The 27,867-nt window shown below is 37.2% G+C and overlaps 1 protein-coding gene across 1 annotated transcript in view; it reads right to left on the reverse strand.

Moving 5' to 3' along the window:
- GRID2 (glutamate ionotropic receptor delta type subunit 2) overlaps window positions 1-27,867 on the reverse strand; it is a 681,673-nt gene that overhangs the window by 141,623 nt on the left and 512,183 nt on the right. The gene's annotated exons all lie outside the window — the stretch shown is intronic.

Here is a 27,867-nt window from a genome sequence, read left to right on the forward strand (position 1 = left end):
AGAGGATTTCAATATTAGTAAAAAACATTTAAAAAGTACTGTAGCTGTAACAATATTTCTACCTTACTTTCAGAATACACTAATTGGAGAAATAATAGGTACCATCAGTTTAGTACGCTCTCTGCTCCAGCCCATCCTTCCTAGCGGAACTCTGACAAAAGGAATTACACCACCTTTAATTAAAGCTTATACTACTAATTGGTAATGAAACAGCAGTGATTTTAAACCAGGTTAGAAATCACATTTAAAGATGATTGTGGAAAAGACCATTGGATAGGCACGTTATAGTATTGAGAGAGTACTGCAATAGATAATGCAGAAAAAGAAGTTCATCTATGCCATTCTTTGCATTGGTGCTATCATATTTCTTGAGTTTCTGTGGATAAAGCTTTTGCTCAGCAATGTCTCTAGGATTATCTGTCTTTCAATCTGGGTTTAGCAGATACTGACTTGTAATTCAGCTTCTCTGAAAATAAAACTTGACTGTTTTTTTGTATGATGGTAGATGCTTTTGTTTTGAGCACAGAGAAACAAATCAATCAAGCGCACATCCCTTAGCACCACACACCAAGATAACCAGTTTCATTTTTGAAATTCATCACCACACTCAGCCAGCCTACACAATTACCAGTGTTAAATCCAAAACCCAACAGAAGGACAATGACTGACTTCAGAGGACTTTGGAGCAGAGTCTCAATTTAGGCAGGTAAACCAATTGCCTGTGCAAAGTCATTACACAGCCAGAGGCAGGCACCTGCAGCTACCAGTTCTTGCTCTGAATGGCTTTCTTCATGGTCTGTGAATGAAACCTTTCCAGGGATGCTCATCTTCTGACTCCTGTTTAAAGGAACAAAAGGTCTTGCTCCCTCTGACAAGCCAAGATTAACATCAATAGGGTATTATTGGGTCCAGTGGCCTCTACTAAGGCTAACTTCTTGGAGAATTCAACATCATATCTGAGAGAAACATAAACTGTAAAACATGGAAAATATTACTGTAATTTCACACAGAGTCACAGAAATGGCAAGTTGCCTCAAACCTGAAACGCTTTATAAAGAAGGGAGCCTTGTTGACTGTAATTAAACAGGAATTCACAGAAATCATTATTTTCAGTCCTTCATGTGAAAAGCCTTTGTATATGTGTTTCATATATCTTTCAGAGTGAAACAGAAAACAAAGAAGAAACTTTAAGTAAACATATTTCACAATTTAGAAAGTGGATAATCTGAAATATTTGTTTTTTTCATTACATCTATTAGGAGTACTAGAGCAACTTCTAAATTTTTAAATTTCAATGTATTTATATCAATTCTTTGAAGATGCCTCCTTAAGAAATGAATATCTCAAATAGTAAAACCAAAAACTCTCTGCAATGATATAGAAGTTAGGTTTGTCTCAATGGTCTCACAGGTTTTTTCCAATCTAAATGATCCTACGATTCTATGTTTCCCAAGGAAAGATGGCCTTCAAACAACGTAGCCATGTCTCTCTGCAGCTTTCAGAAGTATTCACAGCTAATCCTTGCCCTTTTGAAGTCAAGGTTATCCTACAGTCAGGGAATGAGCAAGGGTAATGCTGAGCATACTTGTAATCACACGTAATGACTGAATCAAGGATCTACTAGATCCAGAAGCCCAGAGAAACTGAAAGCAGCAACAGGGTACAAGGAGAAACCAAATCGGGAGGTATCCTATTAATCTTTTGAAATGGTTCATTTTTCCTATGGCTGTCTCTAAATAAAAGCCCAAATTATCCCTGTTTGGTTTCCACACGTCTTGTTCCCATCCAATCACAAAGACCAGCAACAGATCCTAGCAGCTCTCTCTGCTTCTGCTGGCCCTGCACAGTGTTATCTAGTTGTTCTCCATTCATGGATGGAATCCTGACACATTCCAGGTTCTCACCACTCCCTTGGCAAAGCCCTGCAACACTTTGAGATGAATAACCTAAATCCTGAAATGTATCACCCATAACAGTACAGTGAAATGCAGCAAATGTACTCGCACTGTACTCTGTACGTGATAAACCACTGACATCCTATCAAGCAGAGCATTTCACAGGCTACATTTTCTGTACGAAAAATAGTGAAACAGTACTAAGTTCAGAACAAAACCGCATTAAATTAATTCAGTGATTGTCATTCTTAGTCACACAAAGAAACTAATTGGAACTTAGATCCAATTAGCATATCCAAATGTGTTGGATGTATAATTACTACAGAAACTCTGCTGCTTTTGCCAGAACTAAAAGCCTGGGAAGTTGCTGAAGAGCCTTTTTATCCTTTTGAGGTTAAAGTCCATTTTTAATTATGTACATTAATGTGCACATATTTATATAATTAAGTTTTTAGCCCAACCCTACCTTTCTTAAGGCAAAACCTCCCCACCAAGATAACATTTCTGGAAATTCAGCATAGCACTAATTTTCCTTTTAAAAGGCACTTTTAATTTTCAATTATTGTTCATTTAATTTTCAATTCGATTGTTCCTTTATGCAGCTCAGTCACAGTGAAGACAAATGTGCAGTGCCTTGCCAACAAAGTTGAAATTGATTTTGAGTGGGAGCTGCTTACTGTTATTAGGAGAAAACAAATCAACATTTATTGATGACAATTTGAGCTTGTCATTGCAGCAAGAAGCAAATGTAACTACTGCTGAAACATTGAGACGGGGGTGGTATGAAGCTCCTTCTTCAGCTTTGTATCGTTTAACTGCTCCTGCAAAACATTTGCTGCTTCTCCAGTTACTTCCTTTTTCTTTTGTTCTCTCTCTGATGGTTGAAATGAGAGAATAGATCAGACAATAACAGAATCTCACATTAATTCTGGTGGATTTGGGCAGATGGGTGATGGGCACTCTCTTAGCACAGTGCTTGTCATCTTCATACCACACAAAATTTATCCTTTATAGTGCTTTGAACTTCTGTTTCAGTTTCTTTTATTTATTCTAATGACAGCTTTCATTCTGCTAGGTTTGATGTAATATGATGAAGATGGAAAAGTTGTCAGTCATTTACTTCCTTTGATATCCAATTTGCAATCTCTTTCTGTTCATCCCACATTCCAGCTTGTTATCCTCACTATCATAATTGTCAAAATAGGCTTTGTTCTCCTGTTCTGGTGGCAAAGCCAAAAATTTACTTCCTTTCTTCATCAGAAATTTTTGACTATATGAACAATGCATTATGGAAGGTCTTTAATTTGTATATCAATATTAAAGTAGGAAAAATCTATTTCATGTGTACTTACAATTTCACTATTTCTAAGGGACTTGGAACACTAAAGTCTATAATGCCTTTATGACAGAGCTTACAGTTTTCCTCCCCTGCTTCCTATGCAACCAGTGAACTCTGTTGAATATCTGTGAGTTTTCACTTCTTTTTCTGGCAGAGTAAAATGCAGATTGTGTCAATTAATTAAGAAAAATACACTGGCCTGGTATTGTCACAGTTGAGGACCATCAGAGAAAATGAATAAAATCAGAATACTGATACAGCTGAATTACTGAACTGCTTGTTACTACACCAAAGTTTAGAGTGTTCTGTTACTTCAATTAACATAGAAAATATACAGGAACTGGTTTATCCAATGCAACCAACTGGGAACTCAGACACATTAATTGTGCATTACCACAACACTTAAGGGTCAAGAGCAGAAAACACTCTAGAGGAGGTGCAATGGAAATCTCAGAGATAGAACTGCACTACATCTGCAACCCAAATCTATAAGGACGTTGGGATCACTGACTCTTCTTCCATTTATTTCTCTGTCACTTAAAGAAAAAAATTCCAACAATATCTTGGTTTTGGTATGGACAGCCTGACAAAACATTTCCAGTGGAAATGCCTAAGACAGGGCAATTTTATAGAGAGCTGGTGAGCTGCAGAAATAGCAACCTCCCTGCCTGAAGTACCCACATGAGCTTCAGAAACTCCCGCCTCAGTTTTCACCCAGGTCCAGCCTGCCTTAGGAACGGAATTCTTACAAAATCTGACTTAACTGAAGAAATGTGCATTAATAATCCCCTTTTCCATTCCACAGCATACTAAATTCACAGAAATAGGAAAGACCCCATGGAGATGTCGCTAAATGACACTCAGCTGGAAGACTCAAATTCCCAGAAGTGCCGGGCAGACTTGAAATGGGCTGCACAACAAAAAGTAATGAAGAAAAAAGTGGAGTGTTTTCGGTGATGTGTGGATTCAGCATTTGCAAAATTTTCTAGAACACCACTCTAGGCAAAATTCAAGCAGGACAACATAGAAATTGTGTTGCACAGAGTATTCCTGATGCCTCTTGTCAGCTGTTGCTTAATATTCCCAGCAACTCGGAAATCAGACACTAAATCCTATTGCTTAAAGACTGTCTCACAGAAGAAACACCATAAAAGATATCGTTTGGTTGTAAATAAGTTACTGTCAGTTATGTAAAATGTAGTCAGATGCTCTGTTACCTGGTTAAAGAGTCCTTCCAGTTCAGCTCTTTAGCCAGCAACCAACAGTTGATCAACCAAATCTGCAAAAATCTGGTGGCCAGGGGCTGAGGGCTTTTGTACCTCTGGGCTTGATTAAAGAAGTAAGGAACAGTTTTTATTCTTCACAGCAATTTCCTAACAGGATTGGTTAGCAGGAAAACTTGCTGTGTTTAACTGCTGCCTTCACCAAAGCTTAGGTAATAGTCAGCAAATAGTATGTTGTTAAAATCAATAGAAAATACTGTGCTCAACAATTGGATAATGTATAGCAGCACTTGTTTCTCCTACATTCTGTGTGGTGAAATCTATATAGTTCTGTGCATTCAGTTAATTATTTTGTACAGTGTGTTTTATTGCCTTAATTTGTCTCTGGCCTAGAAGGAATGGCTTGCCCTTAGACTTGCTCTGTTATTTTCAAGCTGTTAGGAGGATGTGAATACTCAAGTTTAGTTTTATATCCAGTGTGCTAAGGATTGTAATTGCAGCAGTTGAGGTGGGCTATTTGTTTTGTTAACTGATCATAGACACAAGTACAAGTAGGAATTTCAGTAGGAACTTCTTTCCTCAAAGCCAATGCAGAAGGCAGAATAACACTGAACAGAGTTAATAAAATATTTTGCTTTGGGGACTACCCAAATTTCCTTTTCTTACTGAACTGAAATAAAGAAGCTAATGGAATGCTACCTGCTGGTAACCTGCTGTTCATTTGCCCACTAGCTCCTGACTCAATGTTTTCTCAAGGACCCAGATTGCTGCCAGAAGTTATAATTGGGTATTTTAGACCACTGACAAATGTTGAATTTACAGGGGAAACAACATAGACTTCATAGGTACTCTCCCTGCCGCATGCTCTACTCACAAAGCTGATGCTTAGTGCTGAGAGGCCAAGCTTCTAGACTCTAATGGTATAATTTTTCAAATGTATCATAAATCACCACACCTCAAAGAAAAGGAACCATCTCTCCAAGCTAGTGGTGTCATTCTAATGATCCCTGACTTCACCTCTCCAATATCTCTTTATCTCTGGCTTACTTTCTCTATTTCTTCTTTCCCTTTCATTTGAAATTTGGTGATCTTAATCTATCATTTTTCCCTTCTGTCATCTCTTATTTTGGGAAATACCCTGTTTTCCCTTCTTTAGTCCTTTTTTTTACCATGAATTTGGTACTTTTTGCAGCTCCCTAACCTGTGGTTATCCTCCTCTTTTCTAGACTGCAATACCTCTTGCCATCCATTTCTCTGTGTACTTTCAGTGTACTTTCACTCCTCTCTGCTTTTCCTTCCCTTGATCTTCCTTTCCACTTCCTGTAGCTTTTCCCTGTCTTTTTTGTTTGCTTGTTTGTTTTTGATTTTTGTTTGGTTTTGTTGGTGCATTTCTTTTTTCTTTTAGAGTTTGGGTTGGTCAAGGGACATAATTTTTCACTATATCCAGTTTTGACTGATTCTTCAAATCACTTTGGGTCCTTTCCCCTTTCTCTTTGCCCTTGGATTTCCTTTTCTCGCAGTCAGTCCTCTCAGGAAACTTCTCCCCAACTCCTCCTTCTCTTTTTGTGTTATAAGGGAGATGGCACTTACCAAAATAAATTACTGTATAGCCCTGTTTCCTTTGCTTTCATCTTTCCTGTTGGCTTGCCTTTTTTTTTTTTCTCCCACCTCCTGACAACCTTACACAACTCTGAAGAAAAGAGTCAGACAAGGATAATAATGAGTCAGATGTTGATCTCTTTTCCCATTGCCTCTATATTTAAATTAGAGTCAAATACTCAGAAAACAGTTCTTTGATCCAATACCGACTTCACCCCTTTGCTAAGAAATATCTTCATATTGCCAGAGTAAAGCCCATGAATATCACTTTAATTTTACACTGGAAGCTTTCTCACTGATGTCTGAATTATTCCAGGGTAATTGATAATACCAAGGAAGTTCAGGTTTGTGTGCAGTTTAAATATAGTCACTTTGATTTTTAATTGTAAATGCTTGTCTCCTTTCTCATATGTGGACTCGGTATTTTCTGAGCTTGAGAAGAGTTAGCTCTTCTCAAGGGAAGCTTTTCAACAGTTCTTCTTTTTCCCATAACAACCTTGTGTAAACAGTATTCCTTTCCCATAACAACAGGTGTTGTTTGCTATTTCTGTTACTTAGCCAATAGGAGAGGTCTCAGTCCTATGGACCAATGACATGCCTTTTTAGTGCAGTATGTTATAAAAGGGCTGAATGAATTGTAAATAAAGCCTTCTGATTTCTACTGCCTTCTGACTGGAGTCAAGCATCTTTATTTTGTGTCCTACTGCAACACTCATAAGCATATTAAGAGTTAAAAAGGATGTCTTTTATCTAAGTCATGTAAGGCCTGGAAAAAACCAAAAACCTTGAAATCAGGTTTTATAACTGAACTTGGTCTGTTTTGTCCACCACTGCATCTTTATAGTATTAGAGAAAATTATTCAAGGTTACTACTCCAGCTTGTATTAAATCACAATATATAAGCTTTTGATACCATCACAAAACCTTTGATCAAACCTATTCAGTGAAAAACAATGAAAAGCACTATTTTCCACTTGCTTGCATGAAACTCCCTCTCTACAGGTAGCAAGAAAACACACAGAGCACATTTCAGGCTCCCATTGGTTCCCTGGCAGTACTCAAACATTCTTCAGCAGATTCCCAGCTTTCCCCTAAGCTTAGTGGGGTGCTTTTTTGAGATCTGAATTTTCAGAAACGGTTTGTCAAACTGGAATATCAACAAAATCTCTGCTGTCGCAGGGCTCAAGAATTCTGGGGGCAGCATTCCAATAAGAAATCCAAAGAAATAGTGCAGAGCAAACCCACCACTGTTTCATTTGGATGGAAGTGGGTTTACAGAGCAGCATTCTGAATAAACCCAGTCCAGAAAACCACCTAAGTGAATCCTTCAGAGTAGAGTGGCCTATGGTGAATGCCCTGCTTCTGCAGCAGAGTGCTGCCAGTGCTGAGCTACTTGGGCACCTCCACACTGCATTGCAGTCAGCACAGTGAGCACGGATGCTGAGAAGCACTTTGGCTTTGTTTTTTTTCCTGCAATGAAGATCTCCCCTTCCATATAATCACTGAATTAGTAGTCTGGGAGTCAGCTCTGGAAGTAAATCCACATGGAGAATTGTGTATTAGATTCATCACTCTCCAAGCTGGGAAGAAAAAGAAATGCTCCTGTGTAGTTCCAGCCCAGGAACTGCAGTAGCAGAGCAGTAGTACAGACCTGTGCTTGCACTAAAGAAATTGGTGCTCATTTTAAAGGCAGCTGACAAGGAATGCATGTTTAAGTATACATGGGGCCCAATGAGGCTACAGAACATCTGGACTAATCTTAGTGGCACCTCTTAAGCTTTTTTTTAAAGAGTAAGCAGAATTATCACAAACTGCTTTCACAGTAATGCATCAAGGAACTCCACATCTGGTTATCTTTTCATATGAATACAATGTTATGAAATATACTTTTTCCATGCATAGCATATGGGAATTTCCATTTTTCTTTGGCAGGCTAAAAGATTTTAAATTAAGCAATACCTCAGCACTATTTACTCAAAAGTATATTTATTTATTTATTCAGCTACTGTATGCTCACTGGGCAGTATGGCTGTGGTTATTTTCCTCATGCATGAAAAACGAGTTCAATGCACTTGGGTGAAGGGTGGAGGATGTTCCTAGGATGCCTATACCATGGAAATACATGTCCTGAAAACCTTGGAAATAGAATAACCTCATTTCATATCATACTTATACTTAGCATCTTTGTCATTGCTGCACAATTCTCAACTTCACCATGAAACATCAAATAAGAAAAGGACACAGAAAAACACCTCCTTTCCTTAGTCGAGGCACTGATGTACTGACATGAAAACACTTCCTCCAAATACCAGATACAAAGCCAAAGAAAGGCAGCTGTGATAAGATTACTATTTTTATCTCAAAGACTGTGGGCTCCTGTCTCCTCAGACACGTTCAGCCTCTCATCGCCAATACGAAAAGCAAAGGCATCATCATGCAGGTATTGTGAGAACATACACTAGTGCTCAGCACGGACAATTTCTGTATCTCTAAGCATATTTGTACCTGTCCAGAAGCTGTTCAAACTTACACAACATCAAAGTATCTTACACATTCTGCGGCTCAGCACAGCAGTTTGCCAGCTCTAGTTTAAATGTAGTACAAAGAAAGATCTGACAAGAGCATCTCCTTTTCATACATGCTAGTGCAACACATTCCCCAAGCACAGGGGCTAGGAAACAGCTGCTCACAAAGCATCAACACCAAAAAGTAAATACTGAAAGAGAGAGTAAGAAAGAAAGAAAAAAAACTGTTGGACCATTAGAAATTTGCATGGACAGCCAATTTAGCTTATTTCTATTTTTAATGTGGATATATGAAGGCACTCTGGAGAGTGCCTAAAGAGTGGAGAGCTTAGGTCAAAAGTGACAAACCAAAACATGTTTTTACTCAAATATGGCCTTCAAGTTTCTCACTATAAAGGAGCTAACATGGCAATGAAGCAAGAGTAGCATTAGATGACAAACTGCTTTCCATTGATTCTTCAGATTCCTGGAATGCTTAAATGAGGAACACAGAAATGGAAACAGTCTTTGCTTACACATAGATCAATACTCCGTTTCTAAAATTCAGGATTTATTCTTAGTGTTGGCAGAAAAAGAGAGGTCTGCTAAGTTGGGTATGTCACACACTTACCAGCTTGATACTGGCTAGTAAATCAAAGCTGCATTTTGCCACTGCTATGTTAGAAAAATATTACTCCAGTATAACCCATGCTCACAGAGCATAAAGCTCTGAGTCACCAGCTTTGAGTGCATTAGGGACCAGATATTACAAGTGATTTACTGGATCATATATTTGTGAGAGTTTGGTAGTGAAGAAAATAAGATTGTGGGGTGGTTTTTTCCACTCCTTCAGCACAGAGAAGCTTTCTTAGGAATCAGAACTCTTAGTAAAGAAATCAAAAAGTTTACTACAGCAGTGACAAAACAGAGTTTGCTGTCAGTAACAGGGCCCAGCTGAGAAGAAACAGCACCTTCTTCTGAAGGCTCACTTTTGACCCTGACACTTCGGGCAGTGGAGAACAGAAAGGTAAAGAGGGAATTTGAGGAGATGGTTGTGGCCAACAACCTGAATTACAAGAAGTAACTTCTTCCCACTAAATTCAACCTCAATGAGAGCAGGTGTGCTCACCTGGAGTCCTAAAGATCAGCACAGGTACCAGGAGCATCGAGCACTGGGAAACCTTTGAGTAATGTTTTCTGGTTCATACCTAGAGTCCCTCTATCTATGGGGTCCAGATAATTCTAAAATTTTGGTCTGCAGATTGTCTAGCCCTAATTGCAAAGCAAAGGTCTCTTTAGCATCAGTAGAGTGTTACTGAAATCATCTTTGGTCTAAAGGCCACAAACTGCTATGCTGATAACCAAATGTTATACTGATAATGGTGAAAAGCAATTCTCTAACTACCAACACTATAAACTCACCTTCAGCACAGTCAATTTCATTTCTTTCTATATGCCAGAGGGCATTTGCTGCATCACTGGGTAGCAGAAAGGCTGTCCCTAAACCAGACTAGAAGAATATCTAAATCCTATAAGGATCTGTTAGTAACTAATTCAGTGGAGTCACATGCAGGAGTGGGTACCTCTGCATTAAGGAAACAGAGACATTAATGTAAATTTTATATGCTTTCATAAACATTAAATGGCAAATGATATGCTGTAGAGTACCTGAAGACTTAAATAAAAGATCCTTGTGGAAAATAGTAAATCATTAGTTTAAAAGATTAAATGACAATATCTAATAAGCCCTGTCTAGAATAGCTGAATCACTGGAATAAATTTTTGCTACAAATGAAAATTACTGCTCTAATGACACTGGAATTTGCCACAAAAATAAATTAGAAATATATCTTAGTAATTAAAACTACAGAAATGCATGATAAATTTGCCTTGCAAACGATGAGAATTATATTTGCTAGAATGCTTTATTCCTACAATAGATTCATACACACTGCTGAAACTGGGTAAAGAAACCAAGAACTTTGAACCACTGAGAATTCTCCTTAGTGAGTTTGATATTGCAAAGATCCTTGTCAGAATATATTGGCATATATGGTGATGCCTTAAGTGATAATTTAATCAGCTAAGTAACAATACTGTGCTCATCACTACAGTCTTTCTGGGATTTAATTTTAAGGGATGATACCTATTTTAAAATCATCTTTTCATTTGAAAGATCTACTATGTTTAAGAAGAAAGAAATGTCTGTTTAAGAGCACATTAAGAAACCAGTAGTTAGGCTCAAATTACCTTACCAGCCTCTTCCCATATAAGAAATTTCTTTCAGCTGAGAAGGGTGGCTTAAAAATATAATCTTTCCAAATGCTAAAAAGAGCCCCAAACCAGAATCCTCGAGTCTTTTTCTCCACACACCTGTGTGCACAACTACATTATCTCCCAATGCACACTCGTAGCTTTAGCCTGGGTACACTGATCATTTTCCAAGGAGCAGGCCCTAAGGTTAACAGCTGCTGGAGAAGGTGTAAATGTCTTCAGGACTAAGAGTGCTTGCTTGAAAGCTGACCCTTGGTGGGAATATTTTTGTCCAAGAGTTCATCTCCATTATAGTTTTGAGGGAGAATGTTAATGATTTTCATAAACTTAGGAAGAAGATATTACTATAGTTTCAGACTTTAATACAAACTCCTAATAATAATACTTTTTTTTTTTTTTTTTTTTTTTTTAATATCCTCATCTTTTAAAATTTCCCTGCAAAACTAACCTCCATTTATGCAATCCCAGGTAATATTCTGTAAGTCTCCCATTTCAGGCTAAAGAGACAAACAAAAACAAAAAAAACCCCAACAACCAAAAAAAAAAAAAAAAAAAAAAAAAGCCAAAATAGCCTATTACCTGATGTGGCAACTATCCATTGTCTAAAGCAGAGCTGAATGCTATTAGTCTGTCAGCATTTGTTCTGATTTAAACACCTTACTCTAGCCACTTTCATTAACTGTGTTGGCATAGCTATATATTACTCAATTAACCTGCACTTCATTGCACTCCTAATAGGCAATCAGGTTTTGCAAACATGAACCCAAATATAAGGCAGTTGAAGCTGGAGTCTGGGTTGGGGTAAGCCAGAGAATTTTAGTGAAAATAAGCCTCACTAGCCTATATGAGAATCCAATCCTATCCCTACACCTGCAAATGCAACTATATTTCTTCTTAGAATAGATCCTGAATGCGTCTCCATTTTTAGTACAACACCTGGGAGCTATGCTCAGCTCACTTTCCATTGCATTAAAACACTCATCAAAATGAGAATTTGTACTGCTATAGGAAACATAAATTGCCTCTATGCAAGATGCACTAAAACTAAGTGAATAATTCATCTATTTTTCATATACAAATTTATTCATGGAATAATATCATGTAATAGCTCCTTTATGGAGATTACAGGCAGTTTCTCCAAAGCATTCAATAATCAGAAAGCTATGCTGGTCTGTTTATCCGGGCACATTGTCCTTACAGGACATCTTTTTCCCATGATTGGGCTGTCTGGTTTCTGGCATGAACATCTGCATTTATCAGTTCAATTCTTATCAGTTTTGCAACCTATGAAGATACAGATCACATAGTTTCTAAGAAAGCACTGACAGTAACTTAGTGCAAGGATCACACAGCACATGACAGTCCTGCTCTCAGGAACCACCATTGTTTAGCAAATTCAAATTCCTTGAACAAGCAGAACTAAATCCTTGCACAAACAATCTCTCAAGTCCAAATCCCTGACACCCAAACCTGTCTTGTGGTTTTGCGATTTCAAGATAGATTTGAAAACTCAGAATACTATTAAAAATGTACTAAACTAGAAAGTATTCACTAATTTCCTTCTCACCCTGCTAATGGGATTTATAATTATCTCACTTCAGCAGCTAAGAGAATTTCCCCAGTATTTCTTTTTGTTACTTCTTATATGCTATTTCATTGTTGAAAACAAGGTATAAGTCACTCCAACAGGTCTATTCCTACCTTTAGTACACTGGCATTTTCTATTTCCATCTCCAGAAACCTATACTAGGCTCGTATCTCTTTTGAAAAACATTCTCTAATCAGCTCGGCATATTTCTGTGCTAATTATCACTATTCTCAGAACAACTACATTGAATAGATAACCTTAACATACATAACATGTATTATTTTGAATTGTATAGGCTTCTGTCTCCTTGCTCATAGAGAAGTGTCATTGTAGCTCTGCTGGTGAAATTCTATGAACCTGCTAGGCTTGTAAAGAGAAGTAATATCTTTTATTAGACCAAGAAATATAGTCAGGGGAGAGAATGAGCTGTGAGCTCAGAAATCTAATGGAAGTCCTCTGAGACAAAAATCTTTCTTGTTTTTCTTCCAGCTGTATTACTTGGTCTTATAAAAGATATAACCCCTTCCCTGTAGGCCTGACTGTCCTTGGTTATAATAGATTACTTAGGATGGAGATAGGTCAAAAAGGAGTTGTACAACAACAGACCAGAAAGAAAAAAAAACTCCAGGAAGGCAAAACCATGGCACAGACAAATTGGAACTCTTTACATAAAACTGCCTGACAGTCCTGAGGATGGTCTCTTCAAACTCAACACCATGATAGGATTTCGCAAAAAGACTACTGACCTCTAGACCAAAACACAGGGATCTGGTTTTTGGAGAGGGTGCCCAGGGGAGTTGCTAATGGGCATGCTGTCAGCTGTCTGCAGGAAGCAGGCAGGAAACTGGATATTGCACAAATGGTGTTCTGTGCATCTAGGAGGAGTAAGGATATGCAGGCACTGAAAGAAGGGTTCACCATGCATATCTGTGGAAGGCTATGCTGCTCAATGGGTGGAGGACCCAGACACCACAAGCTCAGAAGCAGATGAGGAACATGCTTTCTTTTACTGGATCTTTACTGTCAGGGTCTGCTCCCAGGCTTTCCAGCTCCTGCATTTGGTGTCATAGTCTGGGGGAATGAAGTACTGCACATGATATGAGGACATCAACAAGGATGTGCTTAAATAAGAAAATTAGTCCATGGCACTGCATAGGATATAGCTGATATGGATGAGGGAGCTACAAAACTCCGATGTCTGAAAAGTCTTAGTGGCTGGAAAAGGGCAGGCATCACATCCATCTTAAAAAAGCACAAGCAAGAAGATCCAGTGAAGCAAAGACTGGTCAGTGCAACTTCAGTTCTATGAGGGATGATGAAGCCCTTTCCATCTGAAGGTGATGCTCTCTGGGGATCAAGGCAGGACATCCTGTCCATGGGCTGCACAAGCAGTTAATGCCTTTGAAAGGGAAACACAAACTTCTATAAACAGTGTGAGGAAAAATGATAGAAAGTTTAAAGCCTCTCCTTCAAAGAAATTTCTACCTGTATTATCCATTATCCATCCTCTTTTCCTACAAGTCCCAATTTATCAATTAATCCAGACTGCTTTTAATAGTAGACAACTCCTCCTGTAGTTATCTTCAAGTTTTATCAGTGATGGTTGTCTAGTTTCTTGAAGATTGATATAAATATTTAAAAGGAAAACAAGCCAATTTCCTTGAATATAAATACACCTCAGAATTAGCAGCAACTGTAATACACAATCATAGCATAAACTGATGTATTCTTAGACAGACATAAGAAATTGAATTTTAATCAGTCATTATTAAGGTCACCCTATCATTTGTGCTATGAAGCATCATTTCTTTGTTTGCTAAATTTGGCAATTTGAACTACGTGGGCTGAAGTTTTCAATACCAGATGTCAATTCAGGATAAAATAAACTATCATAAATCACACAAACATGTAATTTGAATTACAAAAGATGGTGGTTAAATAAGTTGTTTTTCTAATTTCTGGGTCATACTCAACCTTGGAAATGTTTTTAAATCCTTTTTATTTTTTAAGTGGTAATACAGTAGGAAGTGTTTTAGCATAACTTTTACCAACTTTTCCTCCTACAATTTTTTTACTTGTTTCACACTTTCTAGTTGGAAAAGTTCCAGCTTTTGTCTTTGACTGGCATTAAATTTATATTTTTTTTAAACTAGGGCAAAATTTTTCCAACTCTGCAAAAGAAAGACGGCAGGAAAAAAATTACACTCAAAATTAAAAAAAGATCTAAAGGTGTCATGACCCACTTTTAATGCTATTTACAATAGGAAGCTCAATTCAGCAAGGAAACAAACAAACTGAAAAGTTTGCATGTGGTAGCTTAACCACTTCTGAGATAGGCCAACAGTTCCACTCACCACTGTCACTTTTTAGTGTCCTACAACTCCGGTGGAAGATGAACGTGGTAGTATCTGCTTTTGACATTTTAAAAAATCTTACTAATGTGCCTTTTCTTGACAGAAGAGGACAGATGTCCTAATTCACAGCTCAGCATACTAGAATTAGAGCTTTAAAATTTAGCAGGCTTTTTGGAGATGGTTTTCAATTGTACCACAAAAGGCACTTTAAAGAGAATTAGCACTAAAACCCTGAAATTTCCTCTGGACTACATGAAGTTGTTCCTGACAGCTCCAATAATGGCTTGCTATTAATCAGTCATAACAAAACTCCAACTCACAACATTGTTTTATGGGTTTGGTTTTTCCTGTTTCTTCTTTGATGAAAAAATTCTTTGTGCTTCAGGAATGGTTGTTTGTTCTTTAAAGCAAGGAACTTTTTATTATTATTATTATTATTATTTTTAAAGTAGAGCACAGGGTTCTCATGGAAAATACCTAGGGAAAAATGTCTCTTTGAATAGGATAAAATTGCCTTTCCTGAGGTAGGCTTGGCTCAGTGATTTGTAATTTCTCGAGGCTTCAGGCTGGCTATTTTATTCTAACTCAAACTCTTCCTTCTTAAAATCAATCATGGCTACACGTCAAAATTTGAACTAACATCTTTAAAAAAACAACAGCCTCTTCCTTAAATTCAAAGGAACAAAAAAATTAGCAAATCTTTACACTGTAGAAATAATTTCTATTCTTTAGCTACTACAGAAACCATATTAAAAAGGAATTTCGCAAACAGCTGTCGTGCATTCAGGTCCCAAATCAGACAAGGAACTCATGAAAGTCTACTGACTTCAGGCATCTTTGGATCAGAGCTCTGGCTTAGAGGCTCAGCCCCATTTTCATTTTACTCTCCTCAAATTCTAAAGGAATGTGGCTCAAAAATTCGCTGTAAATGAATTACCTCATGAAATGAGCTGCCCCAGTTCCCTGTGATTTTTCATAGCTATTAGGTACTGACAGAATTAATAAAACACAGAATATGGCAGAGCCTCAGACCATCACTTCAGCATTTCTCTGCTTTGACTGAATGTCAACTCTTTAAATAATATAAATGAAACTCTTTATTGGATGCTTTGATAAGAAAACACTCTTCAGCACATCCTTAGCACAAGTATTTACCAGAGAGTTCCCAGCCAAAAAGCAAAGGTGAGCTATGATGGATGATTTGAAGCCACCCCCCAGCTTTGGGCTGTGCCATGAGCTTGGCAACAACATTTGTAGCATTTCCAGCAGCCTGTGTAGTCTTCAAGCACTACTTGAAATCAAAGTAATATCTGAAAATATTATCTTCGTAGTAATTTTTTGGTTTTAATCCATGCACCTCTTAGCCCTAGCATTCCTAGACAAAATACATAAGACACTCAACATGTTTTGGAATTCAGAAAATTAGTTAATAGCAATGAGAGAGGAATCCCATAAGAAACAATGAGTGTGCATTGGGACCAAAATGGATGGGATTAGTTGGAATATGGAAATGCTTTCTCCTGAATTTTTTGTGTTAACAATTCTGTAAATCCTCTAATTATTAAAGCTCAAATACGCAATTCTAAAATGTAGAGTTTAATAAATATCATTCTTCTTGGATTTCCTTTTGCTCTTACACCAAGCAGACCCATTTGGTATGGATTTGCTATCACTTCCTCTGCAACAGTGCAACAGCCCAATGACGACAACAACAACAACGCAAAAACCCAAATCCTAACAAACCCAGGAAATGACAGAAAAGGTACTATGTGTCATAAAATAATAAAATTCATTGCAGCTGCAGAAATCAGTTTAATCTTAGTTCATTTGCAATTGCAGGGAATTTCTGAGGAAAAAAAAGTAAAAATCCCCAAACCAACTCTCCTGGCTCAGAGCCAGGATGCACAGCATGTAAATTTGCTCGTTCTCACAGACCTCTCATAAAGCTTACAGCTGCCATATCAGTTACCTACTTTGTATTTATAGACGAGGGACGAAGTTAACGCAATTTACATTTTTTCCTTGGCTTGTTGTGATTACATGAATACTGCAAAACCTATAAGCATGAGGGAACTGGGCTCATAAAGCATAAGTTAGCAGTGGAGTAAGGATTTTCCTGTACTGAAGCTACTATCATCTTTCTCCAAAACACAGATAAGATGAACATCAAACCTCTTCCATTGAACGGAAGATTCTGCACTTGCAATGCCCACAGTCCCAAGTGGAATATGAGGGAGAAACTTAAGGTGATTCAAAACTTTCACATGTTCCCCAAATGACCAGAGTCAGATGTAAGGACATATTCTTGCAAAAACTAAAAATATGCAAAAAAGCCTCTAAGAAAAAACAATAAAAATAGATGAATGTCCTGGCCAACCAGGATCCAACTAACTCTTTGAAAATTCCACATCCTGACAAAAGTCTTCATTATCTCCTTTGATCACTACCTGCCTTTTTATGACCCATTGTCATAAACCATAAAGGGTAGGTTACCACCAGCATCACATTAAAGAATCACTGTTCCCTCTCCACCTCACACTCTTACTTTTGAAACCATAGGAATATAACGAACCCCTTACCCCTTATGTATATAGTCAAAGGTAAAATGTTGACAGCTGTGATGAGAAGAACAAATTTCCCTTTATCCAAAAGTTGTGCTTTTCAAGCTATATATATATTTCAAAGTCTTTCTTCCTTGATGCAGTGCTCATATAAAAACATCAATTCAAATAGACATGGTTGATGCTGGTGGGAACTGTAGTACAATACAGACAAAGTTTCAACAATTCTTCCATAGGGATTCGTACCAGTCCAAGTGATCTTCAAACACAATTCAGTAGGAACACACCAGTAGTGGTAAGGTTCAAAAGGAAAGAAAAATGGTAAGAAAAGAATTCTTAAGAAAATTTCTTCTCTTAATGCTGTCCAACACACAAAGATCTAATTTCTGAAGATGAAGTGAGTGATCTCTGCTGCATGTCCTCATTCCCAACTATTACATCATCTTGGTCTGTCTTATCATGGGATTCCATAATTTGAGTGAGCACTCAACTTAGTGCCTGAGTTCTCATTCTCTAAATTGAGATACATTAGCTACCTTACCTCATTAGGATGCTAGGAGCATAGTTTCGTAAATACCTACTCAACATTTGAAAGAAATAAATTTTTACAAATATCAAAAATACACAAGTATTTGAGACATAACTACAGGTCCAAGTTAAAAGTGGAACAGAATGACCATCAAGAACTCTTTATTGTACCAAAATTTTCCACCTTTTTAGAAGCTTGTGACATTCCAGCACTCCCTTTCCCACAAAATTTGCCCTGAGATGATTCTTAGGGAGTCTGAGCACCCCTTTTCCTTCCCATATATATTGACAAATGTAATACTGTCCTCACTACCTCCCACCTGTTAATCTGACTCCAGCAACCATTCACAAAAGCACCATTCACATCAACTGTATACAGCACTCATGACGACATCAAACATCCTTTCTTAGGTTGTTTTCAACCATTTGGTTTTTTAAATTATGTGGTTTATCACAAGAGACTGAGGGAAGACCTTATCACAGTCTACAGTTTCCTCACGAGGGGAAGATGAGGGGCAGGCGCAGAATTTTTCTCTGTGCTGACCAGGGACAGAACTCGAGGGAACGACCTGAAGTTGTGTCAGGGGAGGTTTAGGTTGGCTATCAGGAAAAGGTTCTTCACCCAGAGGGTGGTTGGGCACTGGAACAGGCTCCCCAAGGACGTGGTCACAGCACCAGCCTTGACAGAGGTCTAGAAGTGTTTGGGCAATGCTCTCAGGCACATGGTGTGACTCTTGGGGTGCCCTGTGCCAGGCCAGGAGCTGGCCTCAATGATCCTTGTGGGCACCCTTCATGTCAGGATAATCTATGATTCTATGATATATGTAATAAGAGATGAGTCCAAGTGCTATATTAAACAACACAATAATATTTTAAAGGGGTAAATCAAAGTTGTGATAGAAATTTCAGTTCAGTCTAACCAAAATGCAATGTAGATGTGCTTAATGTATAAATTCCTGATCTACACAAGACAATATCTATTACATCTGTACTTCAAAATAAATGTCATCAATTGCTCTGGAGACCATGAAAATTTCTGAAAGTTTCCAAGGACAGTGGTAATTTTGGCAAGAAGTCATATACCTTTCTTAGCAGAATCATGATCCATCATCATATGTGAAATCCCAAATAATATGCACTCTCAGAAATAGTGATCCAGTATGAAAAACATAATTTACATACCAAATTACCTGGGAGAATTCTACGTGATTATCAAAGATTATTAATCATTTCAAGTTGATTAATTTGAATGTGAAACCAAATAAACCTGAAGAATTTTCAACAGTGCTTCTTAACACAGTGATATTGACTAAGCTCTGTCCTCCATGTCCTAAAAATAATAATATTGATGGAGAAAAAACCCAGGGATCAATATTCATAAAACTGAAGAAAATAATGACTCAGCATCAAATGAGTAGTCGTGCAAAAATTCTGAGACCAGATACCATGGAAATGTAGAATCATAGGAATGAAACAAGTTTAAATAAGGTTTATTTTTTTGTTTTGTTGCTTTGGTGCTTTTTTTTTTTTTTTAATATGGACACTAAATCATTCAAACAAGACCTCAAATGATTTCTTGACTGCATTTTTGTCACATAACTGCTTTGTGTGTTTAGAGTTGGATGGTCTTACTTCAAAGCTTGATGTAAAAGCAACTAGGATATACTGGATTTATTTCTCTTTTGAGCTTCTAAAAGGGGGTATTATTGGCATGTTTATTGAGACACTTTCATTATTAGAGGCAATTGATATTACCACTTTTAATGTTAATTACTACCTCTGCTATTTATTACGTGATAGCATTATTATGATTATCAATGTTGTGTTTAGATTCCTAATGAGTGCTAATATTATCATCATAATGGTGACTGGGAGAAGAACTAAGGCTTTCATCTGGTGAATTGAAATGCAGGAAGGAGAAATGCCTGTTCCTCAACCATTTTGAGATGTCACTGTCAATCAAGTGCTGCCTTACAGTTCATCTGCTGGAAATATTTTCCTTTCCACTCAAGCTCAGCTGCAGCTCAACTACACTATATTCAATGATGCGAATTTTTAGATTTTCCTCATTCACATTCAGGAAATATTTCATTTATAAAATTAAAATGATTAAGACTCTCTCCAGTTTCATAAGGGTTATTTAAGGATGACAGTCAGTCACTAGTGGCTTGGACAGGATTCAAATCAGTGACGTAAACATGGGACATTGTGTAATCTGTTATCATTTCCTGAGCAAAGTGCAGTGATGTTTTACATGTTCACATCAAGGAAAACCATGTAATTTGATCAAACTGCAAGTGCAAGCTTCTTGGCAGAGCCTCAGGGAAAGCAATGACAATAATAAAATGAATAGGCAGGTTGTCAAGAGAAGTGAAAGTATTTTCAACTGCAAAATTTTAAAGCATGTCTTGCAGTGGAGAGGCTGAAAATATTGTCTGCAACAGTGCCCATAGCTATCCTGGAGGTGAAGGATTAGTTTCTGAACTGTAGACATGCTATTATTAAATGAACTCAGATAAGAGTTCAATTCATTCATTTACTTAACTCTGTTGTTGGCAGGGGAGCAAGCCCTCAGAGATGTAAAATGGAATTGGAGCTATGACAATTTCTAGCGCAAGTGTCTGACCCTAGAAGTATTTATTTTGCTTGAAAAAGTAAAGACCGTTTATATGTAAATGAGATGCAGATTGCCAGTTCTGTATAATTTGTCAATATGGATGCTAATTTCACAAAGACTGAGTAATCTCTCTTCTAGAATAATAACAGACTTCATCCCACCAACTTTCACTTGCAGCAGTAATCTCATTATGGTGGTGGGACTAGAGGAATAGCTGGACACCTATCATATGATGCTTTTCTTCATATGATTTCTTTGATATGTTTCCTCTTTCAGCATAATGAGTGATGGTAAGAGCTAAATGAAATTCTAGGACATCTATTAAAAGGCAGATTTTCCACGGATTTTCACAGAGTAGTATTTTTTGCAACTGGATATGGGTGTAGATTAAAAATGTTCCTTTATACTGAAAATTTGATATTAAAACTTCTGCTGCCTTTTCTTCTCTTTGTTACAAAGGGATTTATGTCAGGATGCAGAAAACATTATGGAGCTAAAACCTGTCACACAAAGAGTTTCTTGGGACAATTTCTCCTCCTGAGAGTTTGAGACATAAATCCAGATTCTCTGATTTATTCCCACTCTTGATAGCACCGGCCTGAATCTGGAGAATTGACTTTTAAGGATTTGAAAGGAGCCTTAAAGCATCTTTAAAAGTGAGAGTGCTCCATCTATTTCAAAGTGTCATAAGACCATAATGCAGGCTATAGACATATTTTTCAAAAAGGACACATTTAAAGTGCTTTCTCAGACACAACAGACTTAAATCATTTCTCCTAAGATCTAGCAAGAGAATAAGGTGCAGAAAATGAATAAGAGCATAATTCATTTTCACTTCACCTGCTCCTTGAAAGTTTTGAATTTATTTTGTTTTCATTTTCTTCTGACCTCATTAACACTGATTTACAGTTTTTCAGTTGACTAACAAATAGATTCATCCAGAATGTAACATACACATTTTGAGACTCTTTTGATAATGTTTTCTAATTTTCAAATAATTTTGTAAGAAAGTCTTTAATAAAAACAATACATCTTCTGTGTTATATATGCATCCTGTGATATAAGTTTAAATCACCTAGAAGTGATCTTGATATAAAGCTTAGAAGCATCTGTTTTAACAATTATTCTAAACCTCTGCATTTGAGGCATGAATTTAATTGGTGAATTATTTAACTTATTAACACAGCCTTCTTTGGCTTAGCTTTTTTTTGTTTATCCAAAATTCTTTTCTACCCTGAAAATATTATTTTTGTCCTCTTTGGGGCTATAACTCTATTAATTTTTTATATTCCTTAGTCTTGCCTGTCTTGTTTCCTGCTGTCTGCTAGACATAATCTCTCCACTCCTGCAGAAAGCAATGGATATTATTCAGGAACATAATAAAAGGAAACAGCTGGGCTTGGCTCCTATCTACCAAAATGCCACTGATGTCACTGGAATTTTAGCCCCCCCCTTAAAAATAAGGGAGTGCCAAAAGACTCAAGTGCTTTTCAGACTGGGATAATTAGAAGATGGTAACCTAGGAATTGCAGCTGTAACAACATTTATTTGAACTCAAAGTCAATTGCCATAATTAAAAACAAAAGAGTTCATTAGTGGGCTTTGGTTGGAAAAAGGTCAACTTGTACCAACAATATTAAAAAAGGAAAACCAGTACCTCCCATAAAAATTTCTTTTTCATATTCTTAGTGACACTTTAGTATTTACGAGTGTTTTCATTTGCCAACACTAAGACAGGTAGACTAAACAAGCATATGCCAGCCCCATACTGTTGCTCAAAATATCTACAGAGCACAAGGCTGGAGCACAGGTAGACATTTCTACTTTTTTCTAATACTTCTTCCTTGCCACCAAATACTGCAGTTGTCAGTAACCGCGTGGTCAGACACAGGCTATAGAGCTGGCACAGTTTTCAGTCTGACTTCATACAGCAATTCTTATCTTACAAAACCAAAAGACCCACGTGACACATCACAGTGCACTGCCAGAACATCACTGATGTTCCTTATTTAGGAAACTAACTTTATGCAGGATAGCAGACACCACACAACTCTGATTAATCTATGCCAACTTCAACATATTTTAAACAGCTAAACATGTTGCATTGTTCTACTATTATTTTTAATAAGGATGAATTTAAACTTGGCCTTAACTGCTTGTCTGAATCAGGTCCTGTGCACAAATACTTCCAACATCCATACTTGAAATTTAACAGCCCTGTGCCTTCAGAAACTATAAAACATGAAACATATACTCCAATACTAGTTGTCTACCTCACTGACTGCTAAATCAAGCTCACAAGCCCAAATAGTTTTAAAGAAACAGTTTAAAATAAAGTTTTGTATAAATCAATGAAATTTTTAAATAACCCCCCCCCCAATACTATTATTTTATTTCATTGATAAAGGTGAATTGCCTTACCTTCTGTTCACTGAAAAATCTGAGGGGAAAAACTCCTTCCCTTCACTCCAGAAATAAATAAGCAGCCTTATTTCCTCCAGTTTGCTGCACATCTCTCCAGTGGAATGCTTTTACATATGCATCCATGGGATTGCAGAACTTGGGATAGGGATTTATGAGCCACACTCCGTTTGACAGAGAAAACATTAATAGCTTTTAAAAAAGTATGGGAACATGGGTATCTTATGAAGGAGGATGTAGCAAGAACTTCCACAAGCCACGACTATGCAAAAACATAAGGATGTTAAAATCTGAACTTTGTAGGTCTTTGACTAAAGCTACTTTTTTCCTTCTAAATTTATTGTTCATTAAATGAATTTTTATTTCTTGAAGGACTTATTGTAATGCTGTCTTAGCAAGCAGCACACACAAAATTTGTAGTCTTCTGTGTAAATGTAGACTATGGGCACACACAACATATATTTTACAGCCACGATTTGCAAGCTTTCAGATCTCTATATCATTTATTATTCCTGTTACCGTCTCAGAATATTTTTATGAGGCAAGACACCTTTTTTTTTTTTTTTTTAAATCACAAGGAATAGAGCCAGAAAATATACCAAAAGCAGCATTCACATTTTCCACGACAAAAGTTTCACAGCACACAGATAAAGGTGCCCTTGATGTTTCCAAAACACGTTCCCTTGACACTAATGTTTCAGCATCAACTAACTTGGAAATAAAAATGAAAACCCTAATGCTTCTAAAAACATTTTTAAAAAAAATATTTGTTGGTCTAAGATACACTTTAGAAAAACTCTTATCTTACTAAATTTTCCAGTGAATGAAAAAGATTATATACCTTGCCTTCTCTGCCACGTTATCAGGCAATTCAGTTACTGCTTTCTCTGATAAGTATAACTCAGATGGAAGAAAAATAATAAAAGGAAAAAATTCCTTGGTTTATATCATACATTTCACCAACATAATGCTATTTGATCATCATGTAAGGAAGCGGAGCCCAAAGTCATGACACAAAAAAGAAAACAAGAAAAGAAATAGAGATACATTTTAATTGACAGTGCTGAGGTTTATACTTCTGTTTACCTTTACAAAGAAGCAACTGAAATCTATGTTTGTAGATGGGTATGGAAGTGGCTAATAGAGACTCTAAGCATTATTGCTTTTATATGGGTGCCTCTTTCCTTATCCAAAAAAATAGCATAAAGTCAAATATTACCCAGTTTGACTGCAGACAGTGAAATGTAGGTTTTTTTATATATTTAATTTGATTTCTGATAAGAGATTGAAGTAGAAATCTGATACTACATATTATGAAAGACTGAACTTCAGCGGTGCAATCGCCTGTTCTCCCTCCTTTCAAAGTTAGTTTACCTAAATTTCTTTAAGTGCATTATTTTTCAATTCACCCCACTGATTTATCTTTTTTCTTAAATAAACACTGACCTTTCTACTCTCAACCTTTCTCTTGAGGTGACACAGCCCTGTCTCTGGAAAATTAGACCTGTAATTTTAGCCAGAAGCAGACAACCTGGCATTTCCCAATAAATGACCTAATCAAACAGGCTTATAACACTAAAACGGCGATGACAGGTAGCTTGGGTCATTAGTTTAGCTGTTTGCTTGTATTTCTTCTGGCAGGCATTTCAAATCAGCTTAAGAGACCAAGAGCTCTCCTGATCAGAATAATGCCAGGCAGTTCTGAGCTCGTGTGGAGGATACACAAAGAAACCACAAACTGCATCAGAAAATGAGAGGGTCAGCCTTCAAATGCTATTGTCTGGAGAGAGTTAAAAGTACAACTTCCAGAACGACATTTGTGCTACCATACTTTAAACAGCACTGTCCACTAACTGGGAATTATATTAGCTTTTATTTTGTTGGGCTACTATTTGAGTGAGTTTTGCACTTTACTTTTGAACACAGATTGCTTCAGGATATGAGCAAGATTTTTTTTTTTTTTTTTTTTTTTTTTTTTTTTTTCTGCCAGTAGGAGTAGGCAATTTTGAGAACAATATGTAGAAGAATGACCTAAACACAGCAAGGGGGTTACAGGTAGGAGTGAAAAATCTCATCTCCAGATCTTTGCTAGAGTGGGTACAAGCTCGTCTCACAGTACATCTGTGCATTAGGCTCACTCAAATCAGGAGACAGCTTCTGTGTCTAACACCCTTCCTGGAATCAGTTGTCCGCAAAAAGATAAGGCAGTAATATTTGAAGAAAAAAAGAGTTTTTTTTCCTGTTTTAGGTGGGTGGAAAGCATCAACTTCTTTTGCACAAGCTTCTAGAAACCCATCAAATGGTTGTAATTTCTGCAGTAGGGCCTGAGCTGGGATTTAACTGTAGGCTGAAGGAAAAGCTCATTGCTGATATTCTGTCTCTAATAAAAAACCCATGCACAAGGAAAATGTCCAAATGTATTTCTCAGACTCAGGCTGCCTCCTATTTAGTCCGTGTAAAAGTTTGTGAAGTCTGTAGGAGGAAATTCTCTAAGCACTGCGAAGGGACAGATTTTAAATTTATAGTACCAATAAAACTAAGAAGTTTACACAACTGCAGTTCTGTCTCACAGTGAAGCATTTTCATCCAAAACTATTTAAGGAAAATATATACAATTCTTCATCTAGAGTCAGACAAATAAAAGTGCATTTACAGTAAACAGGCAGCATATGATATTTAACAACAATCCAAAAAGAGGCTATAAACCCAACACTTTTAACTTTAATGGAGACAGAAACACTGCAATTTCATGATTTGCCATAAATGCCATCCAACAGAGAGAGTTTCCTTTACCAAAAAAAGAAGAGATGAGTCAAAATGAAATACAAAATAATTCAGACCACAGTGAAGATAGGAAACGATACTGTAAAAGTAAAGAATCGGGCATGCAGATAGAAGGAAAAAAGAAAAAGAAACATAGACTGCAGTTTGATCTCAAGACAAACCAATGAATTAGCCTGCAAAACACCAGGAAGAAATCACAGCAAAAGCTTTAAGAGGCAGGGAAGGCTGCTCCATTCCACTGTGCCAGAAAGTGATGGGAGCCATTAAAAATGCTGTAGAAGAATGAGACCATCCCACTGCTTTTCACCCCCCAATAACCTGAACAGCTAGCAGGCAGCCTCAGCTGCAGCATTATAAAGCTTGGATTGCCACACTTCTCCAGTGCTGAGGTGTAACATCCCTCTCTTGCCAAGGAAGATCTTGCTTAATCCTACTGTTGCACAGCTGCCAGGCACCTGGGCTTTTCCTGTTTATATTATCTGGGTTTAGATGTCAATCCACGACTTATGAACAGAGATATAGCTGTGCCTACTGCACTCCTCAGACTTTAAACTAGTCACTGCTGACTGCTGCCAGCAATCCTTTTCTGGGGGTGGTAACCGTGAAGTATGCATATGGTAGATCTTGCGAGTATTTACCAGCTAGCTGGTGCTCTCTTTCACCCTGCCTTTACTACAGCTTTGCTGTACATAAACTGGAGAAATCAGCAAAGTACAGAGATTATCTTCTGAATAATTATTAGTAGAAATAGCGTTGCACAGTAATTGTTCTTTTCACACAGTTCATCAGTGATTATCAGTGCTCAGAAATAAATTCCATTATTATTGCTGGCAGGAAAATCATTGTTGACCACAAACGTGGGTGCAGCAATGAGGGAAGGAAGGTGAAGATAAGACCATATAGAAAGAAATTAGGCTTGTGGAACACCAAATTTCCTAACCTATCAGATATAATCACAGAGTCACGAAGCTCTTTGAGAAAGCGATACAATTGGTAACTATATTCAACCTCGCGGCAATGTCAAGTTTCCAAGGCTGTGGTTTAAAGCGTTTGACCTCAGTCATTCATAAATATGTTGCTAAATCCTGCAGCCAAATATTACACTTATTATTTATGGGAGTAGTTTCACTGATTTCAGCCACTGGAGTAAATGAAGATAAACAAATGCATGAGGATATGTAAAAGGAATTATACACTCACTTCTCATCACACTTGAGCACTTCTGACGTGGTACATTACAATGGAGCACTAAAATTAAGAACTAGGCACAACCCCCCCCTCAATATCTCAAGGTAATTTTAATGGAATCTTACATGAATGCACATGTCCATGCACATACACATATGTGTATATTAATATACATTTGATGAAGATGAGCGAGTAAAAGACCTGTGCTTACAAACAAGGCCACAGATTTCAAGTACGTGCATTCCCACTTACTCAGATTTCCACAAAGTCTGATTTTTATAGAAGTTCCATGAAGCCAAAAATCAACTGAAATCAATGCCTCATTAGATCAGTTTATACTGGGTAAAACGAGTCAGTCACTTTACATCCAGAGGACAAAACATAGAGCTTTTTGACCTGTAAAAAAACCCTGAAAAACCCTCTGTCCACAGATCTGTAGTTTTAATTTTATCTAGAATAAGCACGGAACAAGCAAGACACAGTGCAGAGGTCAAGTGAACTTGGGAATATGGTATCCACAGAGACAAATTTCCTACCTTTCTTCCACCCATGTCAATTAGGCGGAACTCACATCCAGGAATTAGGGAAAAGGAAGAGGCCAAGTTGTCAGTAACCAGGAGAAAAAGAAAGAGATAGAAAGATTATTCCCTGCCTAAGAATTGATGGAGGTAAAGAAGAAACAACTGAAGAAGGAACTCGAAGACCATCTAAGTTGACCAGTTTTATAAGATATTAATAGTTACTATTCCAACTTAAAAGACGGACTTCTGGCTCATATAAATGTATCAAATCATCATATTCCCTTGCTAAGCAAACTAAAATTCACCACCAGATTACAACATGATGCATTTTATTTTAAAGCTCTCTGTGACCTTACTGAATAAAGGGGTTAGCTTTTGGCTGGTTAAAGCAGATATATCTAATTCAAATACAAATCAATAGAGTTTGGAGCATTCTGTGCCTGGATGCACTGAGCAGGAAGAAAAAGTATT

This window comes from Zosterops lateralis (assembly GCF_965231275.1).
Source record: "Zosterops lateralis genome assembly, chromosome: 5".
NCBI classification, from domain to species: domain Eukaryota; kingdom Metazoa; phylum Chordata; class Aves; order Passeriformes; family Zosteropidae; genus Zosterops; species Zosterops lateralis.